General features: G+C 43.4%; 1 protein-coding gene across 2 annotated transcripts in view; it reads left to right on the top strand.

Annotated features, from left to right (window-relative positions):
* The window catches only part of TPD52 (tumor protein D52), a 132,501-nt gene that overhangs the window by 117,390 nt on the left and 417 nt on the right, over window positions 1-14,694 (top strand). The gene's annotated exons all lie outside the window — the stretch shown is intronic.

Below are 14,694 nucleotides of genomic sequence, written 5' to 3'. Positions count from 1 at the left end.
GTGGTCACCCCCAACGTTCTGGGATTTTACTCCCGAACAAGTGCAGAGTCCTGATAAACTGGTGGAGTGTTTGAAAAAGGTGTGCTGCCAATCTGACAAACCCCGGGAGATGCAGCTCGCTGCGATGTGCTGGGGGCTTGCCCATGCTTACCGCATCGCCCTTAGCACTGATCACTGCCCTCAAGGGGGAGAAAGAGCTGCAGGGTCTGAAAGTGAGCCTGCTGGTACAGCAGCTGGGCCAGGGGGACAGGCAGCGCCAGTACCGGTCGCCTCCACCAGCACAGCAGCTGAGCCGAAGGGACAAGCAGTACCAGTATCAGTTGCCCCGATATGGAAAACCAAATATACCAAAAAATCCCCTCGCAGTGCACACCGGTGATAATGAACCAGGCCCATCACGAGAGCAGGAGGAAGAGCCGGAGGTAATCATCCGATCTCTATCCCTCAGTGAGTTGCGAGATATGCGGAAGGATTACAGCCGCAGTCCAGGCGAGCAAATTTGCACCTGGTTGCTCCGGTGCTGGGATACTGGAGCTGCTGGTTTGGAATTGGAGGGGAGAGAGGCCAAGCAGGCTGGTATTGACAAGGCAATAGGGAAACAGGCTCAAACCCTCAGCCTTTGGAGGCGACTCCTGCTCGCTGTGAGGGAGAGGTACCCCTACAAGGATGATTCTCTATGTCGGTTAGGCAAGTGGACCGACATGGAGAAAGGCATCCAAAACCTCAGGGAAATGGCTGTGTTTGATATGATCTATGGTGATCTGAATGATGAGCAGTCACCATTGGATCCAGATCAGGTCCCTTGCACACAGCTGATGTGGCGGAAGTTCCTGCAAAGTGGACCAGAGGGACATTCCAAAGCATTAGCAGCAGCATCCTGGTGGCGAGACAATCAGACAGTGGATGAAGTGACTATGCAGCTCCGGCACTATGAGGGAAGTCTCCCTTCCTCCCAACATGCCTGGGTTTCAGCCGTAGAGGAACTGTCTCAGAGGCTCCAAAAAATGGAACAGGACATGTCCTATGTTTCACCTGCACGGGCCGATGTCTCAGCCATTAGAAGCAGGCGTTTCCCCACCCAAGAGAAGGGCGGTAGAAGGTACACACCACGGGGCACCCTGTGGTTCTTCCTCCGCGACAATGGGGAGAACATGAGAAGGTGGCATGGACAGCCCACTTCCGCCCTAGCTGCACGAGTACAGCAACTGAAAGGGAAGACCACCAGGAAAGGGGAGTCTTCCAAGAGAGATGCAGCTCCAGTGTCTAGTCAGAAATCCCCCAGACAGAATAGAATGGCCAACAGTATGCTTGACCCTCTTGAGGGGACCAGTAAGTCATTCCTGCAGGAGTCACTCTTAGATCAAGTGAGTGATGGTGAGCAGGATTAGAGGGGCCCTGCCTCCAGCCAGGTGGAGGAAGGGGATAATCGGATTTACTGGAAGGTGTGGATCCGATGGCCTGGCACATCAGAACCACAAGAATATAAGGCCTTGGTAGACACTGGCGCACAGTGCACTCTGATGCCATCAAGCCACAGTGGGGTTGAATCCATCTGCATCTCCGGAGTGACAGGGGGGTCCCAACAGCTGACCCTATTAGAAGCTGAAGTAAGCTTAACTGGGAAGGACTGGCATAAGCACCCCATTGTGACTGGCCCAGATGCCCCGTGCATCCTAGGTATAGACTATCTCAGGAGAGGGTACTTTAAAGACCCAAAAGGGTACCGGTGGGCCTTTGGTATAGCTGCCCTGGAGGAGGTTGAGCAATTGTCCACTTTACCCGGCCTCTCAGAGGACCCCTCGGTGGTGGGGTCGCTTAAGGTTGAAGAGCAGCGAGTGCCAATTGCTACCAAGACGGTGCACCGGCGGCAGTACCGTACTAACCGAGATTCCCTGGTCCCCATCCATCAGCTGATCCGTCGACTAGAAAGCCAGGAGGTGATCAGCAAGACTCACTCACCTTTCAACAGCCCTATATGGCCAGTGAGAAAACCTAATGGCGAATGGAGACTGACCGTGGACTACCGTGGCCTGAATGAAGTTACGCCAGCGATGAGTGCTGCAGTGCCGGACATGCTAGAGCTCCAGTATGAGCTGGAGTCGAAGGCAGCCAAGTGGTACGCCACGATTGACATCGCTAACGCGTTTTTCTCCATCCCAATAGCACCAGAGTGCAGGCCACAGTTTGCGTTCACTTGGAGGGGTATCCAGTACACCTGGAATCGATTGCCCCAGGGGTGGAAACACAGCTCCACCATTTGCCATAGACTGGTCCATACTGCACTGGAGAAAGGTGGGGCTCCAGAACACCTGCAGTTCATTGGTGATATCATTGTATGGGGGGACACAGCTGAGGAAGTCTTTGAGAAAGGAAAGAAGGTAATTGAAATCCTTCTGAAGGCTGGTTTTGCCATCAAGCGACAGAAGGTTAAGGGGCCTGGAAGGGAGATTCAGTTCCTAGGAATAAAATGGCAAGATGGGCGTCGCCACATCCCAATGGAGGTGATAAACAAGATAACAGCCATGGCCCCACCAACCACCAAAAAAGAGACTCAATCTTTCCTGGGCGCTGTGGGGTTCTGGAGGATGCACATCCCAAACTACAGCCTGATTGTGAGCCCTCTCTACCACGTAACCCGCAAGAAGAACGATTTTAAATGGGGCCCAGAGCAACAACAAGCCTTTGAACAAATTAAGCAGGAGATTACCCAGGCAGTGGCCCTCGGACCAGTCCGGACAGGGCAGGAGATTAAGAACGTGCTCTACACCGCAGCCGGGGAGAATGGCCCTTCCTGGAGCCTTTGGCAGAGAGCAGATGGGGAATCCCGAGGCCGACCTCTAGGCTTTTGGAGCCGGGGATACAAAGGCTCTGAAGCTAACTATACCCTGACTGAGAAGGAGATACTGGCAGCGTATGAAGGAATTCGAGCTGCCTCAGAAGTGGTCGGCACTGAGACACAGCTCCTCCTGGCACCTCGACTGCCAGTGCTGGGATGGATGTTCAAAGGAAAGGCTCCCTCCACACATCATGCAACAGATGCCACATGGAGTAAATGGGTTGCGTTGATAACACAACGGGCTCGAATAGGGAACCGCGACCCCCCAGGATTAGTGGAAATGATCATGAACTGGCCAGAGAGCAAAGATGCTGGGATGTCACCAGAACAAGAGGTGAAACATGCTGAGGAGGCCCCACCATATAACGAGCTGCCAGAGGAAGAAAAACAATATGCCCTATTCACTGATGGGTCTTGTCGCATTGTGGGAAAACATCGACGATGGAAGGCTGCAGTATGGCATCCCACACGAGAAACCACTGAAGCTGTTGAGGGACAAGGTGAATCAAGCCAGTTTGCAGAGGTGAAAGCCATCCAATTGGCTTTGGAGATTGCTGAGCGAGAAAAGTGGCCGAGGCTCTATATCTACACTGACTCGTGGGTGATGGCAAGTGCCCTGTGGATGTGGTTGCAGCAATGGAAACAGAACAACTGGCAACGCAAGGGCAGACCCATCTGGGCCGCTGAAGTATGGCAGGACATTGCAGCCCGGGTGGAGAACCTCGTTGTGAAGGTGCGCCATGTGGACGCCCATATACCCAAGAGTCGAGCCACTGATGAACATCAACACAACCAGCAGGCAGACCAAGCTGCTAAGATTGAGGTGGCTCAGGTGGACTTGGACTGGCAGCGTAAAGGTGAACTGTTCATAGCCTGGTGGGCCCATGAGACCTCGGGCCACCAAGGCAGAGATGCAACATATAGGTGGGCTCGAGATTGAGGGGTGGACCTCACCATTGACACCATCGCAGAGATCATCCACGGATGTGAGACGTGTGCTGCAATCAAACAAGCCAAACGGGTGAAGCCCCAGCAGAATGAAGATCGATGGATGAAATATAAATATGGAGAGGCCTGGCAGATCGACTACATCACACTGCCACAGACCCGCCGAGGCAAGCGCCACGTGCTCACAATGGTGGAAGCAACCACTGGGTGGCTCGAAACTTATCCAGTGTCCCACGCCACCGCCCGAAATACCATCCTGGGCCTTGAAGAGCGAGTCCTGTGGCGACACGGCACCCCAGAGAGGATTGAGTCGGACAACGGGACTCACTTCCGAAATAACCTCATAGATGCCTGGGCAGAGAACACGGCATCGAGTGGATCTACCACATCCCCTACCACGCACCAGCCTCCGGGAAGATCGAGCGCTACAATGGGCTGTTAAAAACTACATTGAGAGCAATGGGGGGTGGAACCTTCAAACACTGGGACACACACCTGACAAAGGCCACTTGGTTAGTGAACACAAGAGGATCTGCCAATCGAGCTGGCCTGGCTCAGTCAAAACTTCCACGTGTTGTGGACGGGGATAAAGTCCCTGTGGTGCGCATGAGGGACCTGCTGGGAAAAATGGTCTGGGTTAGTCCTGCGCCAGGCAAAGGCAAACCCATCCACAGGATTGTTTTTGCTCAAGGACCTGGGTGCACCTGGTGGGTGATGCAGAAGGATGGAGAGGTCCGATGCGTGCCACAAGGGGACTTGATTGTGGGTGAAAACACACCGTGAGTTATACTGTGCTTTTGTTAATTTTTCTTTGTCAATGCTCATTGCTAAGTGGCAGCTGGATGTGACGCACATGGTATAGAATAAAGGGGTGGATTATGTCCTGGTTTAACCAGGATAGGGTTAAGTTTCCCCAGCAGTGGGGGGGAGCTCTAGCCGGGTTATTCAGATACCATGCGGACGTCACATCCTGGCAGGTCACATTTTCCTGGCGCGGAGCGCGGTGCACTCGTGGTTTTGTACATCGTGCTTCCCACTGCTGTATTTGGTAGCTATTTTGCTCTGTTCATTGCTATCACTATTACTGTTATTGTTATTGCTGTTGTTTGTTGTGTTGCTATTGCACTGTTGTATTAAACCTTTCCTTATTTCAGTCTTGGGGCTTTGTATTTCACTCCCTTTGTGGGGGAGGGGCAGCGGCCGCGTGGTCTCAGACCCCAGCAGGGGCTAAACCACTACACAGTCTGATTTGAATTTTGATAATAACCATGTCTGGATTATCAAAACCTACTATTTTTAATCCCTTATAAGAGACCTGCCAGGATGGCTGGTACAAGGGAACTGAAATCAGCTGAGTGAGAAAACTGAGCAGCACTGCAAGAAAAAGAGGACAACTGATTTTAGTTGGTACTGGTGAAAGAAAAAACTGTGATGGGGTAAGAAACTGAAAGAAGAATGAGGTCGGCTGAATAAATGGGCTGGGACTAGGATCAGTGTGGAGACAGTAAGTAAAAGAGGACAAGAAAAAATGTCTAATAGTTTTTCCTGGGGTAGAAAAAGAAAACTGGAAATGCCTGGTCAGAGATCCCAGGGAGACAGTGAGAGATCAGAGGAGAAATAATGATTAAGGGAACAAAGTGTAGAAACTAATATTGAGACCGTGTGTATTAAGAGGAAGCTAGAATAGTATTGTGGAACTGCATTTGAGATTTGGAGGGCTGAAGGTTTAGGAGTATGTACGTGAAAAGTATCTGACTGAGACAAGGTCCCAGCATGGGAAAGGGAAGGGACAGGAACTGCAATAGAGATCACTTGTGGAAAGATGGACAGAACAGTATGAGCTAGAGCATGCTTCACATGAGTTTGTTTGCTTTTTTTTTTTTCCTTCACTTGGCTACCTTTTTCTTTCATCTTTTAAGCAGTTTGCCTGGCTTCTGGTGCCCATAAGCATGAAGGGCTATGGGATTTTTTTAATGTAGTATAATTGGCTAGCTTTTCTATATATTTAAGTATATAATCTTTATTTTTTAGCATTTTGTAAGTTACAAAGCAATATTTTAATCAAAATAGTTCATTTCGTAAACAGCAGAAAAAACCCCCAACAATTTGGACTAAAGACTCAGGTTTCTTTTATTTTAGAGTGATGTTTCCTCTCAAGTTAAAGGGTATGTTTTACGTTATAGACTGAGAACGCATCTGGCATAAATTATTGTATGATGACATAACTATATCTGATACAAGTTCTTAGAAGACAGGAGCCACCTATTGCAAGTTTCACTTGTCAAAGCTTACCTCACCATGCCATAGAGAAAAGGTTATAGCATTCATCTTTGATGTGATATGAAGTACATTTTAAAATAGAGATTATTCTGTGGATTCCTTCTCTAAAAAGGGAACAATCCTGTCCCAAAAGTTTTAGTGAATGCATATTGATTCTTGTGAAGACTGTAGCAAAAATTGCAGCAAGATGGTTTTGGTCTTTTCTAGTAAATATTGGATACTTTGGGTTTTGTCTGAATTGAAGGCAAGCATATTACTTTTTAGAAGGTTTTACAGAGAGTCTAAATGTCCATACTGAGTGGAACAGAATTAGATTAAAATGTTTGGCACCTTTGGCTGTATTTTTTTTGCTGTCATAGAAACAAATGCCATAGATTATTGATATTGTAATAGCAGAGCTTGACAGTGTCTTCACTGTGGTTTGCTCAGGGCTTTTCCATGACAATCATAAAACAATTCTTGTCAGATATTGCATTTACCTTATTTTAGCTATAGGAATGAAAATTTCCATGTTTCATTCACCTGTGTCTGTGCCGCTTTGGGTCAGCTGCCAGTCATCTCAATAGCCAACAGTGGAGACACAGGGAAGGGTGACAGGGTCCCTGGACTTGGGTCCCATAGGATGAAGATGCCAGGGCTTGACCAATATGCTACAGTTTTGGGCAGCTCCATAAGTATAAATGGAGATGGTTTTTTACCCCCTAATGACGGGGTGACCCTCAAATTCTGCTGCTCTTACCAGTGTAGTTAATCTTCCCACCAAGTGTCAGTACATACAGTTGATGTGAGAGAGAGAGCATGCACACGTCTGTGTGCGCGCGCGTGTGTGTGTGTGTGCGCGCGCGCTTCTGTAAACTCCAGATGACCAGGGATATATTCAGATGCTTCAGGGTGTTTTTCATATCAAGATCTTGCTAATATTCCCAAACTCTTTCTGGTATTCATTTAAAATTTCTGCTTTAGCAGTGGTCAGAGCAAAGTGAGGTTTGGCTTTGGACTTCCTCAGATGCATAAAGGAGCTGTTGGTTTTAAGGATGCTTGCCATAGGCTCTACTTAGGCACTGTTAGAAAACACAAGGTGAAAATGACTGTTGTTTAAGCCAATGGTTTCACACAGGTTTACAGCATTCTGCTAAATGCTTCCAAGAATATGAGAGGCTTTATCTGCTTTTATCTAGCAGAGTATCTAGATCTCTGCTTGTATCTAGCAGAGTATTAGCCTTTTCCTTTGTAAATGGATGGCTTTGACACAAGCAGCAAAAATATTCTGAAAAATTACTAAGCAGGTGTCACAAATGGTAAATGTTCAGAAGAAATGAGAGCATGTTTGCTTGCTTAGTTCATGGAAAGGGGAAAACAAATTAAGTAGGAAACAAATACAGCTGAAGTGGCAATGGGTTGTTGAGTCGTAAGAAGAAATATTGCATTTTCTGATGGAATATAACCAGCAACCTTGGAGCATTTTTTGTGAAGTGTTTGATTGCAGAGAACAAAGATGCTTTGAGAATCCTATTTTGAGCATCCATCCTTTATTTGAATGACTAGGTGCTGTGATAATAAATCATGGATGAACAAAATTTAAGCCAAAAGGGACCTTCAGGTCATCTCTCAGGACTTCACTGTATCACAGGACATGACATTTCAGCAGGTTATCCTGAACTGAACTAACACATCTGTTTTGAGATCTCTTCAGTTGAAGCCATCAATGGCTGCAAAGTCTTAGTGCTTGGAGTTTTTTTCTAGTGGCTCATCAATATTATTGGCAAAATTGTGATTCTCATTTGCATTTGTTGGACTTCACTTTCCTGCCATTACATGCTTTTCCCAGATAAATTTAAGCACCTTTTAATACCAGTATTTTCTTTCTGTAAAGGTATAGACAGCTCAATCTTTTTAATAACATAGCAACATCTTTACGTGGTTATTCAATTTTATGCATGTTCTTTGTCCTTCTTTTAGTAGCCTTTAAAGAAAGGTAGGCAGGAGGACACACTCTCCTAGTATCTCTCTTACTATACCATGTTCCGCTCTCTGTAGAATTCACACCACCTTTCTACTGCCACTTTCTGCTGTCTTGCTTGTACGTACAAAGCTAGTATTTGGTCTTTTTGCCCCAGCATTGCCTAGGAGCTCATACTGAGAGGTGTGTGTGTGTATTATGACTGCTTTATTGAGCTGCTGTAAGGAGGATCGCCGTCCCCCCATCACTAGATGTGCAATGTGTACCTCACTGGAGAAAGCCACTTCAGCAAGATACAGATTGCTGCATTGAACTACGCTGCCTTCGACTTGACAGCAATCTGCAAATCTCATCCGTATTTCTTCTGAACAATAATTTTATGTATACTGGCAATGAATGGGCTTGCTGGGAAGCGGTGTGCTCTTGCTGAGCTTGTTCCCTGTAGGGCATCAGGGGGTGACCTATACAAAAATCATATAGATCTGTGCCAGGGTAGCTCCTTAAGCCAGTTATATGGCCTCCCTTTGCTGATAAAGTTGAGACCAATGTGGGCTTGGGCAGCATCTGTGAATGCTTCAAAACATTTTTGAGAAACAAGATGAATTGTTCCACACACAGCTTTGTCCCACCCCAGCTGCACTGCTTTGCTGCTGGCTGGGGTCAGTTAGAGGTGGGCTTGCATCTGGGGATGCATCATAGTTTCAGTATTACTAATGAGGAGCTACAGGGTAATTTCGAGTGGATTTGAATGGTGGTAAGAATGGTGAACAAAAAATCTGGAGAAAATGGATGGTAAAATTTATTTCATTACCTTTTTAGATGTATTTTTTCTGAGGTTGATAATGTGATGTCTTCTACATAATAAAAAAAAAAAAGAAAACGAAACCATTAAGAATCTTGTAAACTGTTCTGTACTGTACTGTTAAGGCACTGAAACAAAACCTCTTGAAAAATAGATCTGAAAAACACACTTTGAAATTCTCACAGTAGGAAAATGAAAGACATCAAGACTTCTCATGGCATTCTCTGGGAGTACCGTGGCTCAACTCTAACCCTATCTTTGGAGTTTTTTATATTAATCTATTTTGTATGGGAGATAATCCAGGGATTCCTTTTATTGCAGTTTTTGAAAGCCGTCACTAGAATGTGTTGGGAGATGTTAAAAAATAATGATGTAAAAAATTAAAGTTAATTCTCTAAATGACACCCTCGGTATAGGAATTATAAACCAGGTTTAATAGTTGCCTTCCTACTCCATTAAGAATTGCATGTTTGTGAGGGGTGGGACAGATGGAGCGGAAGAATGAATGGTGGGTGAGAGTAGTTGTAGCCAGCCCTAGCTCATTCCTTCAGCTTTGCATTGCAAAGGTTATCATTCCAAAAGGAAGCAATGGAGACTGAAAAGTAGTAATGAAATAGAGGGAATAAAAGCTAAAATATTCCATTTGCCTCAAAATAGCAGTCCTGTATTTTTATAGTAGGGAATAGAGCGTATCTGTGAATGCATTTTTAAAATGAGTGGGAAATACTAGCCAAGACCTGGTGAGACTCAACCATTTCTGCAATTGCGTTGTTATTTTTGTAGCACTGTTTCCAAGAATAGAAGGTTTGTTGCTTTAAATTTTAAACTAATAACTTGTAGTTTAATAGAAAAAGGACTGCTTGCTAATTTGTGATCACATGTAGTTTTAAATATTGGATAGTTTAACAAAATGCTTTAATGTCTACACCTATAATTTAGAGTTTGAATAAAATTCTTATTGCCATGTAGTAATGAGGATGCTTCCTCTACGTGTGAAATTGCACACCTGCAAAACTAGTGCCCCATTTTCTTGGTAGCAAACGGTATAATTAGGATCAAAACACATTTTTAGTTACAGCCTCCTTGTTTTTACAGGCTCATTGCTTTCCAAGTTAACTCTCTTTGTAAACCTTTCACTGTAGCCTGAAATGGCTTTTAAATTAAGAAAAGAACATTTCCCCCTCAGCGTTCTTGAAAGTTAGCAAAAGCTGAAAGACGTCATTCCATATCCTCCCCCTCAGATTTTACTATGTAAAAATATTGGGGGTTTTGTTTATTCATATATTTTAAGGGCACATAGTAAAATTACTTACCTTTTTAAAATTGCAGGTTTAAAATCTTGACTGAAGAGTTTTTGGGGTTTTGGCTATTTAATTTATCATTAAGATTTTGAGAGATTTAAGTGCAAAAATGAAAGGATTGGAATAGGGACCAAATTGCAATAAAAGGGATACAGTCAGTCAGAAGGAAGCTTCCAAGTTGCTTAAGTTTGGAAGTGCACGCTGTGCCATTTATGTGTGTTCAGCAAAGAGAAGACCTACTTTATGTAAGTTAAGACACAGTAGTTTGATATTTGCGTGCAAAGATAAAAGGCCCTACTTTCAATGTAATAAGAGGACATAAACCTTCATTTCTTGTATTTGCTTTAAGTTTCTTTAAGCAGCATTAGCAAGGCTGTACTGTATGCTTTCTCTGTGCTCATACATACTGTATTACCTTGGTGATGTACGGTTGTACAGGCTTAACAGTTCACGTAAGAAAAAGGATTTTCATCTTGCTGCTTTTCAAATTCTTTTCCATGACAGTTCAAAAATTACAAAAAACACTGAAGCAGTTATTTGGTTTGCCTCCAACTTAAAGTCATCTTCTGGAAGTGGGTGTTTGAGGAAAGTTGCACCTGTACCCAGGGCTTTGCCCACGCTGGAAGAGATGGAGAGGAGCCTGCAAGCACTCATTCAAACTAGAGAAAGCTTTTCGGAGCCCACTGACCCCTGTCTGAAGTTCAGGTGAAGGTTTCTGGTGGATGCTTCAGTGGGTGCTCTACTGACACTGGCCTGAGACGGGGTCATGGCTCAGCAACAGCAGCTGGTGGATTTCCACCTCTGAAGCTGGGAGTTAGGCAGAGTCCTTCCATGCAAAACTGGTGTTCCCAAAGGGTTAAAATGGGTAGCTCTTGTAAATAAATTCTATAGAATTGGAGAAAGCTGACTCTACTTGTAAAATATTTGTTTTAAGTTCTGTAGAATATTCTTGTACCTTCATTTTTGTATGCAACTAAACTACCTTTGTCTACTTCAAATTGAATTTAATACTCTTACCTGGCAATAGGAAGTGGTAGGAAGAAAACACGTGCATCCTTGACAAACACAGTGCTTGGGGACTGGGGGAAGGTTAATGGTTCCTGCTGATGGTCATGAGATAGGATGATCTTGAATAAGAGCATTGTTACTTAAAAATAAAGCAAGTCCTTTTGCAAAATGGGGTAGATGGTTTCTTTCCTTTTACACTGGTGTTCTGTGTCTCCTAGGACACTGTTCCTGAAAATAATAAAATGCCTGCTTTGTTTCTGGGTCCTGCTTCAAGCTTCTGCTTTAACCATAGGATAGTTTTATCTGTTTTAGGGATAAATACCTTTGTGGATAGAATATGCTTACTATGCATAGAGAAGCCTATCATTTCCTCTTGCTCTAAATGTGGTGGATAGACCACCACTGCATGTTGTGTTCATGTTTCTACTTTTTCTACATCTTCCACTAATCATTTATTCTAAAGTGTTTTAGCTGGAGGGAACATCTGTCACGAAACCAAACGTTTATATTCATACAAATTGGCAGTTGTGTCAGCTCCTTAAAGTGTTGTTCTTCAGGATCTCTTTGTAAGCAGATGTGCTGTTCCTGGTAAACCTTCTTTAATAATTGAGTTAAGTATGATTAAAGTATCTGGAATCTGTTTGAGTTACTGAAGCAACATTGAAGATTATTGTACTTTTTATGAAAATACGATTGCTTGGATTTTGCATTACAAATATATGCTAAAGTTGTGTGGAAATTTGAGCAAAGTTCTCTGCAGACCGTACAATGAACAAAGTCTTCATAATGCTAAAATGGGTGAAGTCATGCTTATGATTATTAATTTATTATTAAATCAGATGTATTAATCATGAGACGTACGGTTTCTTCACAGATTTTCCTCATGGACCTCCTTGGTTCTAAATAGCACTTTTAAAGGTTTGATTAGAAAAAATTAGTTTCATCTGTTCACTTGCAAAATACTTAGCACTATAGTGTAGCAACCAGTCCAAAAGGAGCTGTTCCGTGATGAAAGTAGTATTTTGTATTTCAGTTACAAAGATGGAGCTCGATACCTCTCCCACTCTGTGCTGTCAAATAGAGAGAGGACTTCTAATTCAATTTAAACCTCATTCAGTTTGATCTTCTGTAGAAAAGTGTTGGATCCTGAAGCCAGTTTTTGCAGTAGCATCCTGCTTTACATTATTGGTGAGCTGCTTTTCCTCTAGGGGGAAGGAGAGGAGAAGAAGGCAGAGGGTTGACTGGTCTTTAAAATTCATCACAGAACCACTAGTTCTAGTATTAAGTTTTATTAGGTTAAAAACATGTCCATCTTTTTCAAAGCAGCACAGAATGTTGTAGTTCAGTCTGAGTTTAGTGTCGCTCAAACTTTAATGGTTTTATGCAGTCTTTACTTTTCAAGTGACTTTTTTCCTCTTCTGTGGCTTGACTCTGTATACAGTTTCCTTCATTTCTACACTATTTACCTGCAATGTTTTCAGTGGTTTTTTGTCACCTGCTTTACCATTTATCCCCTCTTTCGTATCTTCCCAGGCCTTCTTTTTTCTCGTTATAAGGTGCCTGCTCCCTCTTTTCTGTTTCCACAGACCATTTCTCCCTCTCATTCTCTCCCTCTTATTTTGCCTTCTCCCAAAACCTAATCTCTCTTTTTTTAAAAAAACATTTGTCTTTTCTCATGTCTCATCCACTCCTCATACTCGTTGATAAAGGCAGAAAAGTCTGATAATTTATGGCAAAGATAGTATTAGGGATCAGGATAACTTTATGGTTGGATGCAAAGGCAAGCCGTCTAGCTAGCAGCTGTCAGTAAGGTGAAGGTTTGGTTCATGCTGAAGAATTTTCTGGAGATTACTCCCATATAACCAAATGGCTAAAATCACTAGTCAGCTGGTATCTTCATTTAAGGTTCTTCAATGAGGAGATTTCCTCTTCATTCCCCTTCTTATCTCAAAACGTCCTGACTTCTTTGGGGAACTTTCTCTTTTATTAAGCCTTACAAAACCCAGAAGATACCATCCATTTTTAAGGTCTTAGGCATTGTCTTTTAATTTTCTTTTGCCCTTGTCTTACTCCTCTGAAATGTTGCATGTTAGCTTTCATGAATAATTATCATCAGTTGTGAAACTGTTTTGTTTTGAAATGCAAGTATTTTACAGAGAAAGGGGCAGAATTGATCCTTACCAGCTATTCATTTAATAACCAAACATAAGCTGTTCTCTGTCTTTGGTAGCTGTGCCATAGTCTTCACTGCAACAGTGGTTACTCACATTTTGGACAGATGAAGGACTTCACTGTTACGTTTTTAAGAAAATGTGTGGTATTTCCATTGTGTTGATTTGTGCAGGTCATCACAGGATTCACTGGGATGAGTGTTGGCAGAAACCTTGCTGGCCGAGTACCCTATGTAACTACTTGTTCAGGGTGGAGGTATCAACTGATCATCCTTTGCAGTTTGTTAACGTAATCGAGTATATTACCCAGGACTAACCAAGAGCCACAGGAATTTAATGTAAGACAGAATTGACAGAAAATGGGAGGGGGAAGGGGGGGGGGGAGATAAATACAAATCCAGCATCTTTTCTTAAGAAGTTTAGTTTTCCAAAAGGATTTTGGTTTGATGTGCCGAAGAAAGTTGAAACCCGGTTCAGTTTTGCTCCGTGCTAGCAAACAGTTGTCAGACAGTAAAGATTGTCTGCCCAAGCTGAAGGTGGAAATGAGCAAGGTGAATTTGCATGCGACCAGACTTCCCTGTTACATTTTCTCCAGTCTGTAACTGAAGAATGTTTCAAACTTTCTCTTGCTTTTGCTCAAGGTGGTCAAGCTTGATGCGTCTTCAGCTCTTTATGTTTTGACTATGGAAAAAAAAAAGTATGGCTTGAACTTTCAAAATAAGAATAATTCTCCATTTTATTGCTGGACTTTGATCAGTAGCTCTCCAGGTGCATTATAAAAGATGCTAGTATTTCAGAAATCTTCACTAATTCGGCATGACCATCTTGACACAGGGTCTGTTTTTAAAACACGTTGAAACACTCGCATCTTCTGACTTAAAAGGAAAAAAAGAAAAAAAAGAGCATAAAACAATAAAACTCAACCCTGTAGGCAGAATGTTTCATTACAATAGTTGTGGGGTTTCTTTTTAATTATATGTAATGAAAAACTTGTAGATGATAGCCACTCTTTGGAGGTGGGGGTAAGACAAGAAAAGATCCCTTGCCTGAGGCCCAGAGTTGAAAATATAAACCATAGTTAGCTGGCATTATATTTTTTAATAATAGCAATGTCACTAGTGATGTAATGATGACTTGTCCTCCCCTTTAATGGTATGTTGTCCTGCAGATAATTGTGTTCATGATAGCCGATGATACAGTAAAATATTTTGGTGGAAGACACAAACAGTTTCCTATATAATAAACTGCTTTTCTATAGAGCCTGCATTCCCTCAGCGGATCTGGTGGTATCTGCTCTTCCATGGGCAGGATTATATCAACAGAGACTGGTTCTGCAGCGTCGCAGAGCGTGTCCCAGCCGTTTTAGTGCTGATGCATTACAACGGTGT

Source organism: Strix uralensis, chromosome 1, assembly GCF_047716275.1.
Source record: "Strix uralensis isolate ZFMK-TIS-50842 chromosome 1, bStrUra1, whole genome shotgun sequence".
Classification (NCBI taxonomy): Eukaryota; Metazoa; Chordata; class Aves; order Strigiformes; family Strigidae; genus Strix; species Strix uralensis.
Note: the sequence above shows the minus strand (reverse complement) of the source record. Positions and strands in the feature narration are given on the sequence as shown.